Raw genomic sequence first — 17,633 nt, 5'->3', positions numbered from 1 at the left:
TATATTTCAAGGGCATATTTCCAGATATAGTCAAGGTACTTCAAAGTATAATCAAGTTGTGTCAAGTTGCATACTTTGAGGTATATTGTCAAGGGTATATTTAATTTTGTATCACTTGATTTTCCCAGTTAGCTCTTGGAGGGGAAATTCTCAGATTCTTTCAATGATCTAAGCAAGGTTTGAGGTCAAGGAAGAGCCTGGCCTGTTGAATGGAATCAGTGCTGGGTATAGGTTTTTAAGAAAAGTCCAGAACTGCAGGTCAGAAGCCCTTGGCTCTAGAACGTCTCCCCAGCACTGTGACATGACCTAAATCCCTCAGTATCAGACCCTTCCCTCATGTATACCTAATAGGTTTAAAGGTAATAATCCCTGCAGAGCTACTTCTGTCACTGTAAAATGCCACCAAGGTCCTACAACTCCTCTCTTTGTTGTTAAGATTCCAAGGGATTAAGTGCTCTGTTGTTTGTACCTGAGAAATTAAAGAACGAGGAAAGGACTTTGTCACTATGTCAAACAACAAAGTGACTGATAGAGTATCAGGGCCTTGAGTGTATAAACAGCCACAATACTGTGAAACACCTGGTAGATAGGAAGTGGTAAACATCAACGGAGCACCGCTGCGTCTGCGGTGTCAGCGCACTCCCCTGTGACCACAGTGAGAAAGACGCTAAAATGTCATTTCATGGACCACATTATGTGCTGCTTACGATGAATATTCTGGCCATGCTTTATTACATTTTTGATAAATTGTAACTTCTTGGGCCCAAATTTGGTTAGCTTACCTCAAGTACCATTTAAATATCTCAAAACACTGAATTCGTCCCAAAGATTTAATCATCATTCAGCAGTGGTCTGTAACCATGTGGTACTAATTTAAATTACTGTAGCAATGGACAAGTCTCTATCCAGAAATTAATAAATGTAATTTATAAGGAATTTTAAGTAACAACTAACAATTTAATGCATTGTGAGTTTCAGCCAAACTGATTAAATAATTAAGACAGATTTCTAGGGATAAGGGAAGAGATTTTACCATAAAAGAGATAAACAGTTTGGGAATTGTACACATTCTTTTAGACATTTAAGATAATTAAATCCAAATCCTATGTTCAAATAACACTAAAGGTCTGTTTTAAATCAGTAGTGGGAATTGCTAAGTTAAGAGTTGAACACTATCCTCAATGTCTGTCCTATTGTTTTAAATAAGACTTTTGGGGACTCAGAACACTGGGTCAGTTTATGGGGAACACTCATGGTGGAGTGATATTGGACTCAAGCACACATCAATGTATTCAATGGAGCCTCCATTTTGCCCAGATGTTTCTATTTCACTGAATGTTTTACATCCTTTCAAAGCTGTTGCTCGAACCTACATTTTCTTTGTGTATTTTTTTCAAATTCTCATTTTTTAAATAAAAAGTGGAAAGAAAGATTAAAAAAGAAAAAGATGAAATTTATGGAATATAGCTGTTGTGATTTAATGTGTAATAAGTAAAATATGTTTATTTGTTGGCTTAATATAATTACTTTTGCAGTGAATTGCACATGTAGAGTACAGATATGCCTTTCTGATGTGAAGATTAATAAGGCATGGAAGTGTTCTGTTTTCTGATGAATAATTATTTTGCAGGAAATAAAAACAGATGGTAACCTCTTTGATAGGGATGACCACGGGTTGCAATAGTACTTACTCCTTTTAAGGATAATTTTTTTAGTGATTTGCATAAATGGTTCAAAAACTACCTATCAGTCATCTTGTATGGTGGATCTGTACCCTACAAGCCCCAGTGCAGGATGACCACCTAACCACTTGTGTGTCAGGCCCCCTAGAAGAGCTGTGTGACAGCTACACGATGATACCTACAGGACAGAGTGGCAGAGTGGAAAACCGTTTCAAAGCCACCTTTTTTTTTAGGGAACATCGTGAATGCTAACTGGTTGAATTTTCACTGTACTGGCCATCTGTTTTGGGGCCAAGTAGATGTAAATTGAGTGTTCTACTGTACAATAGATTTGGAATTCATTATCTTTCAAACTGAATTATCATACCACCCACACTACTTACCATATATGGTAACCAATCGTCCTGGTTGCCTGAAACTGAAGGATTTCCAAGGATGTAGGCATTTTAGTGCTCAAACTGAGAAAGCCCTAGCCAAACCCATGTGCATCGATCTCCTTACGTTGTAACAATTCTTATCACTTTTACCATAAATAATTATGGTTTCACCTATTCAGTCCTTCTAGCCTTTCCTTCCCTTTTCCAGTCTCTGTTATCACATGACTTAGCAATATCATAAGTTTGCCTAAACTAGTGAAGCAGTGTCTTAGCTAAACTTCTTCATCTTTCTACCACCTTAGGATCCCCTCAACTCTGCTTCTGGTGATATTTTGAAGTAATCAATTGCTTTGTTAGCTTTCAGGGTTGTTTACTGCACAAAATCATAATTTATATACGCACAGCAAAAGGTTCTCCATCACTTCTCTCCTGCTAAGATCTCTAGTCTTACCCTTGTCCTTGATCCTCCTTGAAATCTAGTCTCCAGCCACCCAGATCTGCCTGGCATTTCATGGGTTCACAATGCCTTATGATATAATATTTCTTTTGGGAGAAGATATTCTTCATAGTTTCTTTTTCATCCACCAGACACCTACTTTTTCAAGACCCAGTTCAAACATTTCAGTCCTTTATGAAATCATACCTGTCCCCAAATAAAACTGACAATGGCTAATTTTGTTACAGAATACACCTCCTGTGCTTATCATTTACTTGTGAGCACCTATTATAGTTTTGCTGCTCCTCTTACTTTTGAGAATATACTCTCTCTTTATGAAGGGAACCTGATGTATTATAATTTACTCCCACATCTAGGTATTAGGTCTGACCTAAGGCAGACACTCAAATGTTATCCAAGTGAGTGATGCGTCTGCCTTTTCTGCACCTGGAAACCACACCGAGAAAGCAGGGTAACATGTGTGTGGTGAGTTACAGACATTTTGACAATGCCTTTCTCCTATCGCTAGTCTTAAACCTGAAATCACTGTACATATACTTATAAGTTTGCTGTGGCATCATCTGTTTGTTCATGAAGTAAATATCAAAAGCACATTTTGTTTCTACACATTAGATGAGTGTTACTTTGGGCACACTTCCCCCATTGTGTAACTTCTTTGATGCAAGACTAACAAACGCAATTGATAGCCTCCCCAGACCCTCGGCTTGACCTTACTTTACTCTTTATCCACACACATCAAACCCTGATTTTCCAGAGTCCACTGTCCTCTGGAGACCATATGTTTCTAAGAGCCTTTCTCTTTTTTACAAGACATGGCTTCAGGGTTATCCCATACTTAATGTTCCCTAAAAATGACTAGAGATGGCTTGATGCACAATTCAGGCCAGTGAGATATCAACAAATCTGTGGCAGATCTTTAGAAAAAGTCTCTTTTCTTAAGAAAGATACTGAGAAAAATAGTTCTTTGTTATCTTGCTGGTTTTGCTTCTATTTGTGACATCTAATACAGTGGCAGTCATCTTGTGACACTGGAGAAGGCAAATCTTTGGGTGGAACCAACAGAAACCAGCATAACAGAAAGAGATGGACCCAGTCCTTGATGTTATTGTCAAATTTCAGAGACTTTTCAGCTACAGCCTAGTCTCCCTCTTCTAGATTTGTGTATTAATCAGTGCTTACTAGAGAACCAGATTTAATGGAAGATATAAAAACATTTAAGGATTTACAAGATAGGGTTGCAATGGCCATCCACAGGCTCAGATGTAGAAGCGGGCACGAGGGCTGCTGTGTGCTGCAGACTCAAAGAATCCAGTGGAAGGTTGAAGGCCTGGAGCTCACTGTAGAGTCCTGTGTGAGTTCGTACTGGGGGAAGAAGGCACTGTGCAGGAAGGCTGCATCATCTGCACTGGAGGCCAGGAGATGCATCCAAGGTGCAGGTGAGGACTTGAGCTCCTGCAGAATTGGAAAAGTGAGTATTCCTTCTTGTTTTCCTTGTATTCCATTTAGGTGAAGAGTCTAAGGGGTGGGGCTTCTGTCTTCAATTAGCCCCTTCAGCCACATCCAGAACTATGCTAATCCAATTCAGTTGGACATTTCTTACTCAAATTGATACAATCAGTTATTAAACTATGTTAATAGTTTAACACAATTTTAAAACTATGCTAATATGTGATTTAAAGTCTCATAATTGGCACACATAAGTTTGCACTGCAATCTGAGAGGGCCATGGCCATTTAAAAGGAAGGCTGAAAAGGCTGTGAGCAGACCTGGAATAAAGGTACTGGCTTCTAATTCTGTCATTTGCTAGAGAAGTACATTGAAAGAAAGAATGAATGATTGAATATTCTCTTCAAGGAGTTGTACTAGTGCTTAGTATAAAGAACACAAGCTCTAAGCATTCATAACCCTTCCTATGTGAACTAATGGTCTAATTAGTGGAGTGTAGTCATGCCCTAAATTATTATGCAATAAAGAAAAAAGTAATGGACATTATAATAGTGATAATAACATAACATTTATTGAGCAATTACTATGCATCAGACACTATTCTAAGTCCTTCTCAAGGACATTTTTTATCAGTTATATATTTGCTCCTGAACACCTTCCCCACCGACTACCTCAGAGACAGAATGTCATTGTCCTTTCTGACTTGCTTTCAGCTGAAGGCATCACTGACTCCTCTTTACCTTCACCACATTCTGTTTCTAGGTTATTGAGTTCTAGCTTTAGAGAAATGTTGAGTTTGTAGCCAAACTGAGCAGAAAATGGCGTGTGCACCTACCCACTACTGACATCCTTTACCCAGGCAGGGCGCCCATGTGACCAGCGGTGAGCCCACAGGATGCACCAGTGTCACACTGTAGTGCTCTCTGTTCTATTGCTCTGGCACTGTTGTCATATGCGGAAAACTTTCTCTGTCTTAAAGACTTCTGTGCTCAGCCTGCTCAGCCCTCCCCTCTCTTGTCCCCAAATTTGTGGACAAATAAGTAAATGGCATCTTCTCTGTATGCCTTAGTTATTTCACACTCATTCTTAAGTCCCCTGAACTTATTTATGTTGCCTTAAGTTGTCCTAAAATTTCTTGTAAATTTTCAGCACTGGCCATCATGTGGACAGCTCAGTGGCTGTGCCCCTCTTACTATACTGTCCTCTCAGCACTAGCAACAACACCGCTCCTCTAGCTGCTCCCTGAAGCCCAGAAGCCCAAGTGCATTCCTGACTCTCTCCTCTCTCCCTCTTCACTTGTTATTTCTCTTTTTAAATAATGTGTTCAAGTTGTTGCTGCACAGATTTCTCCTAAGAAAATCCCACCCTTTGCTGTCATCATCTCTGCCTTGGGCTGCTATGTCAGCTACTCAGCTTACACTCTGGTCCCCTATTCTCTGCAGTGATATCAGGGCGACTGTCTACAACACCATTCTTTTCTACTATTTCTTCCCAGCATAAGAGCATTGAAACATGTCAGCTTGGTCTATGAGTGCCTTCACCATCCTGGAAAGACACTTTTTCTTTAGCCACTGCTTTTCCATGTTCTGCCTTCCAACAGACTGAATGGTCTGTGTTCTGAGCACATGTATTTTCACAGCTCTGTGGCTTTGCCTCACTAGTTCTCCCTGTACGGAGAGCCCTCCCTCTCCTATCCAGGTAATGAACTCCTGCTACGCCCCAGGCACATCGCCCATTTTCCCTGCTTTCCTATCAATCTTTGAAATGCATTTTTTAACATATCACCTTCATCAAAAGTAGTCTGTTATTCTGTGAGGTAAAATGTGAGCATTTTCAGACAAGAAACTCTTGTGTTATTCATCTGAATATCTCCTGAACCTGGTTCATTGTCTTCAACTTACATTTCTGTTGAGCTAGGAATATTGTGATGTGTGTACACTGTGATGAAGCTGCTAAGAGGGAAAACTTGCAGAAGAATTTCATTCAGAGAGTCTTTCACTCATGGGTATAAAATATACACAGTGAAGCAGGCACTCTTATGAGCATTAGACATAAGATTGAAGAAACAGATAAATACTTTACGCTTACAGGAGTTAACATTCTATTGTAGAAGAAGACAGTTATACTGAGTTTGCCAAAAAACACCTACCTTGAGTGAGTAAAGACATTGAGGTATAAGACATAGTGAGTTATGAGGATCTATGTGAAACTGGGTGGTCCAAACCCACTCAAATGCCTTTACTTAAACTCACATTGAAACATGTATAACATCACCTGCCAATCCTGCTGTAGCTATTTTGGGGCCATAGCTGGCTAGTGGATACTTCCCTAACTGACAGAAAGGCATCTTTGCTCCACATCTTCCTTGAGAAACAGGTGGAGTCAACAGATTACTGAACACTGGGACAGTTTGATTGGTGCTGTCCCTCTTGCCTGTGTAACAACAGCTCCTCATCTTGTGTGCTCACATTTATCCTGTGCTTGCAGAACTACAAGATTTTCTCAGCAGCTACAGGTCATCCTAAGAAACAATCATTTGTAGTCTTTGAAAAGAATGCTTATTTGTCTTTAAGAACTGAAGGCCAAGAAATGAAAACTCAAAAGAGGGAAAGAGAAAGTGAGCTTTCTTCTACCAAAGTAAATTTTGGTGCACTAAGAATAGTTTCTCCAATCACCCTTTTTAAGAGATAAGCTAGTGAAGAAGCCTGCCACTAATACATGCAGGTATGACTCAGCAGTGAAAGAAAACATGATATTTTAACACTGGAAAAACAGTAACATCATTCTACACTAAACCATTTTTAAACAGTGAAGGGAAGCAAGAGTCAGGAGTTAGTAGCTTACTTGATGCCATGGTGGCCTCTTTTCTTCCCCATGTTAGTAGCCAAAGTTTTCAAACAATAGAAATGTGCTAGAGACCCTGATTGACCAGCAGTTGGCTTTTGCCAATTTCTTTCATCTGAATAATCATCTCTTAAGAAAGAAGGGAGCTATAGTGCAGGTAGCTGGGCACAGATTTTGGTTGTTATGATAATGTAAAGGTAGGATGAAAATGTGACTCCAGACAGCCAGTGGCACGCATAATTATACCTTCTGATAGTGTATGGGTGGCTGTTCCTGTTTACCTGTTAAATGATTCATCTAGCCATTCATGTATTCAACCATTCATATCATCATTCCCAAATACTGAGTGTTTCCTACCATTTCCTTCTCACCTTAGCACCATGGAGGACGCAGTGATGCACAATGATCCTCCTTCCATGAGCTCAAAGAACTCGTAGTCTCGTGCTAGAGCCAGACACTCAGATGAATCATAGCCCTGCACATGAGCTATGGACATCTACACTGCTGCCACCTAAAAGGAAAGCTCACCTGGACTTCTGTCCATCTCAAGTGCCAGGTTAAAACTCCTTTACTGCATCAGAGCAGTGCATTAATAATCCTCTGCAGAATCTTTCTCCCTGAGGCAAAAACAACATGCTTAGATGACATTATGAAGAGGTTTTCTGCTTCTGTTGAAGCTGTACCCTCCAAGTGATGTAGTCTATTCTGTTGCTTCTTTCCCAGAAGGACCCAGGCTTCTGAGTCATAAGATGGAGTCATTCTCTGCAGCCATTGGCTCCTGTGGAGCAGCCATCTCTATCCTCTGCAAAATGAAGAATTAGCTGCTTGCTTGACTCCACTGTATGTGCTGGTTGGGAACTGGTAGTAGGAGATGCACCCCTGACAAGAGCCGAGGTGCTCAGCCAGCCTCCCCTTATCGGATGGGCCAGTGCCAATCATCATTGTTCTTGCAAGGTGATAGCAGGAGTTGTTCCTCGTTAGAAGAGGGTGGCGTTCTGGCAGGGTCACTGTGGTGTTAAGATGCATAACATTTGTCAGGTTTGCCTAGGACTTCTGGAGGTTTAGTTATGAAACTTGTTAATTGAGCTATAAATATAGCTGCAGCCTTTGCCTTCCAGTAAGGCAGTGTGTTAATTTGGGTTTGGCAGGGGGATGGTGCAAGCTGCCAATGTTATGTTAGGATTAGTAACGTGCAGTACATTTTAACTCCACTTCCCCATGTGCCGTGCTTTCCTCCTCTGTTTGTTATCTTTGTGAGGGAGGAGAGAAGATGAGAAAGCAAGCTCGTCATGGGCATCTTACGTTAAAGATATTTATCTGTGAGCCTACATTTCACTCTATAGATCTCCAAGTAGAGTGTTAGGAAGATAAATGAAAAAAAGCTTGTGTGCTACATCAGAGGGCTCAGCCACAGCCTCCTGCCTGAGACTGGAGTAAATACAACTAGTAGCAGAGATATTTTGCTGTTGCTCCTTCCTAAAAAGCCCCCCTATATTCAGAATATTGCTTTATATATTAAGGTGAAATTTATGATAAATATGTAATTTCCTTTTTTACATTTTGGGACTGGAACTACATGTGAGATGGAATAAATTTCTATGCTCATTTGGTTGTTTTCTCCTTAAATAATTATTAAAGGGTAAATGGGTTACTTGCTATTCACATTGAGAAAATACTTTAGAATTTTAAACTACATACACGAGCACCTTGGGCTGCACTACCTGTGCCTCTAGAGGAGTACTAGGGGCAACTGTGGAAGCAGCTTCACTCAGACTGTTCAGAGATGCTTGATTAGGTGGATAAATGGAGATCAGGTGAATGAATGGAGGAAAGACTGAACAGGGGGGCTCTCAAACAGTTTAAAACAGTGGCCTTTACCAATTAACCAGATGGGCCTGTCTTTCTTTGCTTAGAATGCATTAGTGACTTGGGAATAGGTTCACAAAAATGTGAAATCTTGTTTGTTGGCAATGTGATAGAGGAAAGAATTAACTTCCAACTAAAGTACAGAACATTTCACTTTTTTTTCCTAAAGCGTTTGACTTATATAGAGGTGTGAAGGAGTGAAACACCCAGGAACCTCTTGATCTCTCCGGAGATGGTGCTAACCAGAGTTCCCTGCTTGTGAAATGTGGAGAGATCCGCTGCAGCTGAACATTCTCTGTATTCCATTCTGCTTTCTACTCCTTGGGCATGTCTCTTACCTTGGATATACAGGATTTTCCATTCCTTCTTGTTGTGTTTAGTTAAATTAGAGCTCTATGTCTTCCTTCCTGGGTTGAACTCCAGAAATGAAGATGTTATATCATAGACACAGAAACATGCCCATTTCTAATGAAGAGTGTGTTATTTTTTTTTTTTTAAATTGGAACAGGAGCCTGCGTCTACTGCACAAGCTGCTAATTGTATTTCCTTAAGTCCTTTTGATATCCTTTTGAAATGCATTTATAACCTATCTGGTAACCTTCCTGCTAACCAACAATTATAGTCTGACATCAGAATACAAAGAATGTAGGGACAAGCGACAATGGTACATGGAAACTTTTAAAAGATGTCTCCTTTAATATATTCTTTCCTAAAAAACATTGTGAAGAAATGATTATAGCCTCACTAAATTCTTACATGCTGAAAAAAATGGCTGTTCATTCTTGGAAAGTTTGTGCCAACTTAATGATCATAAAATGGAAAGAGCAATAATAAAAAGCCACGGGATGTGGAGGAGTCAACCTGCCCTTGCTCCACCCTGCTTGCACATTGGATACAACCTGCACCAATAGAAATTTCAGCTTCCTGAAGTGGACAGTCAGAGGTTGCTATTCATGAGGTGGTTATTTGGGGACTGAAGACGCTGGAACCCAACTGGTACAATTATTAACATTTGAGCAGGGATGCCATGGGCAGTTGTGGGATTTTGTACTTAGGCACCCAGCCGAGTAAGCAAGTATGGGCTGGAATCTAGCCTTGATGCTGCTTGCCAAGCTTTGTACCCAGCCGGGGCTGCATTGGCCAGGAGGAAAGTCCTTTCTGCCATTCATCTGCCAGGTGGAATGCTATTTTATAACTTGCACAGCGGTGCACCGTGCCGTAGGTGGCCTTGGCTGGGAAGGCTTGAGGGGCAGTCTGTCTGTCTTTCATCACTACTGTTTACTCTTGTGCTCTCCCAGCCCCTGAGTTCACCCATCCCTGCCCATGTTAGTAGGAAGAGGAATGAATTAGCTGCTGGGGGTATTTTGAAGGAAGCACTAAGCATGGGTGCTTCTGCCCCTTCTGTGGTCTTTCTTTAAAAAACTAGCTGCCTGCAGGGAGCTCACATGCTTTGCGTGGCCATTGAAGGTGCTTAGGGATGAGAAGGAAAGTGGACACAGGGAAGCTGTGTGGGAAACGAGAGCCTGAAATTCTAGGAAAGCTCATCTGGCCATCTTTGCCAGCTTTGCTCTCTTTAGTGAGAATAGTACAATCTGGGCTCCACTTGTTCATTTCTTCTTCTTTTTCTTTAGGTTGGTTCAGAATTCAGGGAAAGGTGTGCTACTAGTTAGACTCCCAATGAGGTCTTCAAGTCTATGTGATTCCTCACCTCCTGCCCTATAACACACACTTATAACAGATTTGGTTTTTCTAGCAGAGGCCATAAACTTGTGGGCTATTGGCAAGTCAGCCTGTATCATATTCAGCTTAGCTTCCAAGTATCTTCTGGAAATAATTATGCCAACATTTAAAAATACAAGAATACAGGTACAAATCAAGAGTTCCTATCTGAAATAATAAATTAGAAAATCTGGCCACAGCAGATCTTTCCTTCACATGACAACAATCAGCTGGCATCCCTTCTCCACTTCTCCCTTTTTCCTCTACTCTACTGGGCTGCGGCTGGGTGCCATTCATTGTTTACCATTCCTCTCACCAATCTTATTGGGAAGTAAATGAATGTCTGTAGTAGATTTCTAATAGGTGGTCAACTTACTCCACCCAGCTGAACTAAATTAGCCTAGTGCTGGGTGTGGGAGCCTACCAGGGGATTGTTGCCAGCAATGTAAAGGCAGAACAGGCAAAGATGCTGGGACACTGTTAGGGTTGCTGTTTGAAGAAGCAGTTGGAGCTGTTGGAAGCTACTAACTCTCTTGGGTCATTCTGCTGGAGGACCTTGTCATGCTGGATTTCCCAATTAACTTTGGAGAACCTTTGGACCTCATCTTGAGCATTACTTCCTGGCCTGGAGAAGCTTGTCACATGGTTTTCCTAATGGGAACTCAGCTTGCCTCATTGCTGGAGGAGCTTGGGATCTCATTGTTGCTAAGGATAGCTGTGGTCCTTTTGGGGGAGTTCTGATGCTTACCTTGAACATTTCTTCCTAGCTCCAGTTCAGATCACTCAGCCTGCTAGCACAGATCCTTCATCCCACTGTTGTAGACTTCCTAGATTCTACCACTGACCTCTGGGCCTTTCCAGCAGAGATCTATGAAGTAGGATCCAGGCCCTGAGCTGGAATCTTAAATGTTTAGTGTGTGGATAGGTTTCCTGCGCTTGTTGTATACAATTCTTTGGATGATTCATTGTAAAATATTATAAATGTGTCTGGAACTATATTGTTTGCCTTGCAAAAACCCCAAACCATGACAATGTCCTTTCACATAGTACTGAAAACACTCCACTTACAGAGAAAGGTGAGTCTAGATGCCTTTATGGAATAGTGGATTCTTTCCATATGCTTAAACCACGTTATTTTTTCTGAATGCCTCACATGTTATGTTACCTGGCTAATTCTTATAGATAGTTGGAGTTTCTTTAGCATTTTGTAGAGTGAGTCTTTATGTTTGACTTAGAATACAACCAATTAAAAGAGATTTTCAGCTTTGCAGTGAGTCCCTCCAACTGTATGGAAGTTCTTCCCTTTCTTAACTTGATACCTGCTTCCTGCACCTTACAGTCAACTTGTGCTCAACCACATGGAGTCAAAAGAAGAAATATCCAGTTGGCAGGTCCTTTTGTTCACCAATATCTTCTTCCCCCTCTTTTGAAGCATGGTAGAATTTCACTTCCTCCAAACCCTTAACCAAAGCATAGTGATTTTCATAAATCAATAAGATGGTATAATATTGTACAGGAAAAGAAATACCTCCAAGAATTAACGGAAATTCTTCTCCTTGTTTATGGAATTTCTAGTGTTTTGAGAGTTATTCCCTAAATGAATCCCAAATTTCACATCTACAGCAGGCATACAGGTCTAGTGAGGAGAGAACAAACTTTGTTGATATGCCTCTGAAACTGAAAATGCTTTATAGTGTTTGATACACAGCATGCATTGATCTGATAGATTCCTGCTTCCCACTTGGCAGTTTTGGCCTCAAAGACCATTGTTTTGTCTTTATTTTATGTCCCCTTTGGGTAAGCTTCCATTAGAAGTAGTATGAAGGCTGGGGAGATATCTTGGTGGTCTAAACATCCGCCTGGCAAGTGCAAGAACCTGGGTTTGATCCCTGATGCCACATACCGCACTAGATCTGGAACCACAGGCATACCATGCTGGCCACTGAAACCAGGCGTGGTGGCACATGCCTGTAATCCCGGCACTGGGGATGCTGAGATAGCAGGATCACTATGAGACCAAGCTGCCTACTAAAACCCTGTACCAAATAAATAAATAAGTAAATAGTTTTAAAACTATGTATAATACATTTTCTAAATATGTGGCAAGTCCCCGTTCCACTCTGTGGAAGAAAATCTCTCTCAGATGATTATACTCCTAATCAGTTCTGCCAACAGCTGTAGGACACTTCAGAACAGGGAGTGAAATCTGTCACAAGGCCAGAAAAAGAACAATGTGACCCATTCCATATTTAAGAAGATGTCACACTGAGCCTGCTTGCTATTTTATCTAGCTATGAGTTCTCTATGACAGGGGTACAAAGAGACATGTGTGGCAAACACAGTTGCCATTCATGACTGGGAAAATTATGGGTGTTCTTCACACTTCCCAGCACCCCACAGAGCTCCTTCTATGATTGAAACTGTTCTTGAACTCACTGACTCACTGATAGATTTAGCCTTTTATTTATTTATTTATTTATTTATTTATTTATTTATTTAGTAAGCCCCAACTTTCTTGGTAGAATAAATGGAAAGATTTACTGGGACTTGTCCCTTTTATATTACTGAGCATTGTCTTCCAAAATTCAGGAACTACTCTCTGCTTTTGCTACCTTGGAAATTTTATAGTTTTGAATAATATCCCCTTTTATAGCTTTGAAAGACATCCTGTCCAGCCAAAAAGGCCTATTTTTCCACTTCCAGGTTGTTTACAAGGATAAATATGGACTTAATAGTTCATCGAAACTGAAATATGACATAATATAACATTTAAAAATAATTTATCATTCATCTATCTTTTTTTTGTTTGTTTGTTTTGAGACAGGGTTTAACCGTAGTGCATGCTAGCCTCAAACTCATAGTGATCCTCCTGCTTCAGCGTCCCAAGTATTCAGATGACAGGCATGCACCACTATCGCTGGCCTTGGTCCCGTTCTTTGCCTGTCAGTATCTTTACTCATTTTGCGTGTGTGTTTGGGTAATGTAAAGAGTAATGCAGAGGAACTGAATGTAAACTGTGAAGGGGAAGCAGAATTCCTGTTGCCTTTTCTCATGGCCTCTTCCCTCTCCAGGGACACTGTCCAGGCTGATGGAGAGATGAAGGCTGAAGGTGTAAATGGTCCACATGCAGCTGGGAAGACAACTTGGATCACCGATCTGCTGACTCTTCACTTTGGGAAGGTACGGCAGAAGGAAATTACCATGCTGCCACAGAAGGCTCTTGCTCTAGCTCTGTGCCTCACTTTCCTTGTATGTAAGATTTTTTTAACTCTCACTACTGTGTTATGGTGACCTGAAAGTGAGGTTCAACACGGAAACATTTCCTTGGAGTGCACTGCTTTGGCTGTGGTAGACATTTTATGATCTTTCTTGGCTATACAACAGAGAAAAGCACATTTTAAGGAAGGGATAATTCTCCCAGAACCTTTCGGAGTGCAGTTGGCTCTTCCACCTCTCAACACTTTTTCCAGGGCACAAACCCGAGGAGTTGCAGGGTGGCTTGTCCACCACACCTGGTAAACTTTTCTTCTCCCCACTCCAACCTGAAGCCTCTACAAAGCTCAGCAGCACCATGATGTTCCTTTATGTCCCGAGATGATGAGGAAGTCCCAGAGATCGTAGGATCTCTGAAAAGAATGTCTAGGAGACAACAACAGCTCTTCAGCTGTGCTTAGAAATTAGGTTTTCCTGGCCTGGGGATTCTCAGAAAAAGGACCTAATGCACTAGGGATACCAACGTGCTGGAGGGGTGACCAGGAACACCAGGTGCTGTGGGATGGGAAGAATCCCCAGAGCTATTGACACGCCACATCTTTACCAGAATCTCTTCTCTCTTGCCTTCACTTCATCCCATCCCCACTGCCCTCCCCCACCCAGGAAAGGGGTGGATTTCCATACATCACTCAGCCAGGTGTGGGTTCAGGCTTCTAACAATCCTGGGCATTTGGGCCATCGTGTTTCTCTTTGGGCAAGGATTAGCCACTTACAGTTTCTTTTCTGAATGTACAGACGTTCCCACTGCATTTATTGTTAGGGCCATGTGAAAACATCCTCCTTTATAAAGCTTTAGCTTCTGAGATGCGAGTTCTGTGAATCACTACTGCCATCTTATTTCCCATTTTTAAAAATGGAAATTATGTGGACACCAGACCATCTATGTTGTGGCTTGCACTGGACTGAACTGATGAAGGAGAAAGGAAAAAGGGATTGTGCAGATTCAATCAGTCCTCCCTGGAAGAGCAAACCATGGGGAAAAGTGAATCAACATACACCTTCTTTAATGACCACATTCTGTGCATACTCTGAACACGAGCAATCCATGACCTGCCGGGGATAGTATGTGGTCTGTACCTCACAGGGACTTGCACTGCCTCCCCTTGCCCTGTACCAGCCTTTTCCTTCCAAGGTACATCAAGGGAGGTTTTAGCTTTTCTCTTAATTAGCAATCAAAATTTTTAGGTGTCACCCAAGCTCTGAGAACCCTCTGACCTTGTCCCAGGGACATGAGGTTTCCTGCTGTCCTTGACCACACAGATCCCAAGCCCCTCTGTAAGTGGCCTCCACAGTGATCACAACCCTGCACATATTTTCTGGCTGGCTCCCACCACCGTCTTCAGAGATGGCGGAGCTCCTGGCCTCTGTTTGTATATAGAACTGTCTGAAATGCATTCGGGATCTCTTGAGGTGAAAAGAGTTATATAAACAGAGAATGTTATTATGGATTCTTACTACAGATGGAAATGACTGGGTATTCTCAAAATAAATAACATTTCACATTTTTATAGATATGTAACATAATATGCATGTGTGTGTATTTATATTCTTTCCATCTTGAATACACAGCCTCTCCTTCCTCAGCACTTGGATAAGCCGTTCATTTTGCCTCCTGCTTTTTTGATTCTCTTCTTAAGAATTCATTTAATTGTTGCCAGCATTTGGAGAGTTAGGATGAAGCGGTTAGAGGCTTCCTGCTAGCTCCCGCCAGATAAGCCTGCCGCGGCTAGAGCAGTTAGAAGAGCTGAATGCTGAAAACACTTAAGTTCTGTGCTTCCACTTCCCCTCTAAAGAGAGATCAATCAGCTGTGGCTCAGCATAATTACAAATGGAAACTTTTGAGAAGAAGTGCCTGGAGTTAGAGGATTCCAGAAGCACCTCCATCCAGAAGGTGCTTGGATAGATGTTTTGGATGCCCCCTCCTTCTTTTATTGAATCTGCTTTTATTTTCTTTGAGTTCTGGAGGGCAAAACATGCTATGCCTTATTTATAATAATCTACTTTTGGTAAAACAAATATGTGAGAGTAGGTAAATGAATGATAGCATTATCATTTCCATAAAGGTACTGCTCCCACAGGGAAAATCTAAATTATTAGAACCCCATGCCTTGGGTTTGTACAAAAATGCAAAGATGCCAAAGCTTTAGCCCGAGCCAGGCAGGAGGAAGATTGGCATCCTCGGGTCCAGGCAGCACAGGCGGACAACAGCTGGCTTGGCTATTTCCACCTGGCTCCAATAAGGGACTGGCTAGCATCCTTGGCAGTGGCTGGTGGGAGAGACCGACAGAAGCCAGCTGCCTCGAGGCCGGCCAGTTCTGGTAGAAGGAGGCAGAGGAAGGAGAAGTACCTGAGTGAGAAGGCCCGAGGCCCTCAGTATGGTGCTGCGAAAATGACTGACTTGGGGGAATTCAGGCCAATTAGAGAGTGATCCTTTCACACCCAGCCATCTGGAGATGCCTGTAAGGGGAGTGAGCCTATAATTGGGAAGCAAACCTAAATAACAACTTCCAACTTTCAATGGAATTTGATAGAATCATAAGCTAAGACTTACTGGATGCCTAAGACATGAAGAGCCTTCGCTAGGTGCTGAGGTCAGTGGCAATAACTGTAGTAGTGGTAACAGGAAGAGGATCACGGTGGTAATTGCCACCTTTAATGACCACTTACTAGGTGCCAGATTATGTTACATGTGTCAGCCCAGTTAGTCCTCACATCCAACTATGATAAAGCAGGCACCATCACCAGCATCACCATCCTCAGCATCCTCCTCCTCATCGTCATATAATGAGGTAATCAAGATTTAGGGAAGATTTAAGTGATATGCCCAGGGTTACAGAAGGAGATTATAAGACTGAGATTTCACCACAAGAAGTTCAACTCTTAGGTGCTATTTTAGACTAAGCTGAAAAGTAATTGGTCTTGTATTTAAAGAATTGTCTAGAAATAATAAAATAATAATGAGGATACAAGAATGTATTCTGGGGCCAGGGAGATAGCTTGGCAGTCTAACCTCCTGCATGGAAAGTGCAAAGTTCCAGGTTCGATCCCTGTTATGGTAGTGCATTACTGTAATCCCAGCACTAGTGAGGCTGAGGCAGGAGGATCACTATGAGTCCATGTTGTGTAGTGAGACCATGTACCAAATAAATAAGTAAAATATTTTTTAAATAGTTAAAAAATAATGTGCTCTGTAACAAAGCAAATTCATATATAATGTGATTGACTATTATATTTCATTCCTTGCCTTAAACTCATCCAAATATTCAGAAACTTAACTACAAATGAAATTAAGCTGTATTTTTAGAATTAAAAAATTTAGATCCTATGCACAGAGATATTGAGGAGTATCACTGGACAATGATAATGTAGTAATAGTAGATAACTTGACTAGTAGACAAGAGTAGCCGGTTTTTATTGACATTGTGCTATAAAGTCATTAACTTTAGTTCTTGCAATCATCCAGTAAAGTAATAGTGTTGTCCCTGATGTACAGATAAAGGCCACGAAGCTTACATGATCTCCTCAATTGCTAATTAGTAAAATGGAGAAGCTGCAATTGGACCTGAGGCAGAATGATTCTCAGTTTAATACTTTTCACTGTACAATCCATATTGCCTCTCTCCAGTGGTGGGATATATGAAGAGACTATGTGTACAGTTACATAGAAGAGGAGCACATTTTATTTTATGCAAGGAATTTGTTAGAGGATGCTGATAGTCACTGAGTGTTTACTATGTGTCATCACTCTAATGAGCACTTGCCATGTATTGTTTCATTTAGTGTTTGTAGAAACCAAGCCCTGCTTTGTGTATAAATAGGAATCACCAAGCAGACTGTAGCAAGAGGCATCCATTCCCAGCAGAGGAAATAGCATGTAAAAAAGTATAGAGGCATGGATTTTTGTGTGTGTGTGTGTGTGTGTGTGTGTGTGTGTGTGTGTGTGTGTGTGTATTTTATGGAAGGGCCTAT

This window comes from Octodon degus, unplaced genomic scaffold, assembly GCF_000260255.1.
Source record: "Octodon degus isolate 3935 unplaced genomic scaffold, OctDeg1.0 scaffold00078, whole genome shotgun sequence".
Taxonomy (NCBI): domain Eukaryota; kingdom Metazoa; phylum Chordata; class Mammalia; order Rodentia; family Octodontidae; genus Octodon; species Octodon degus.
Note: the sequence above shows the minus strand (reverse complement) of the source record.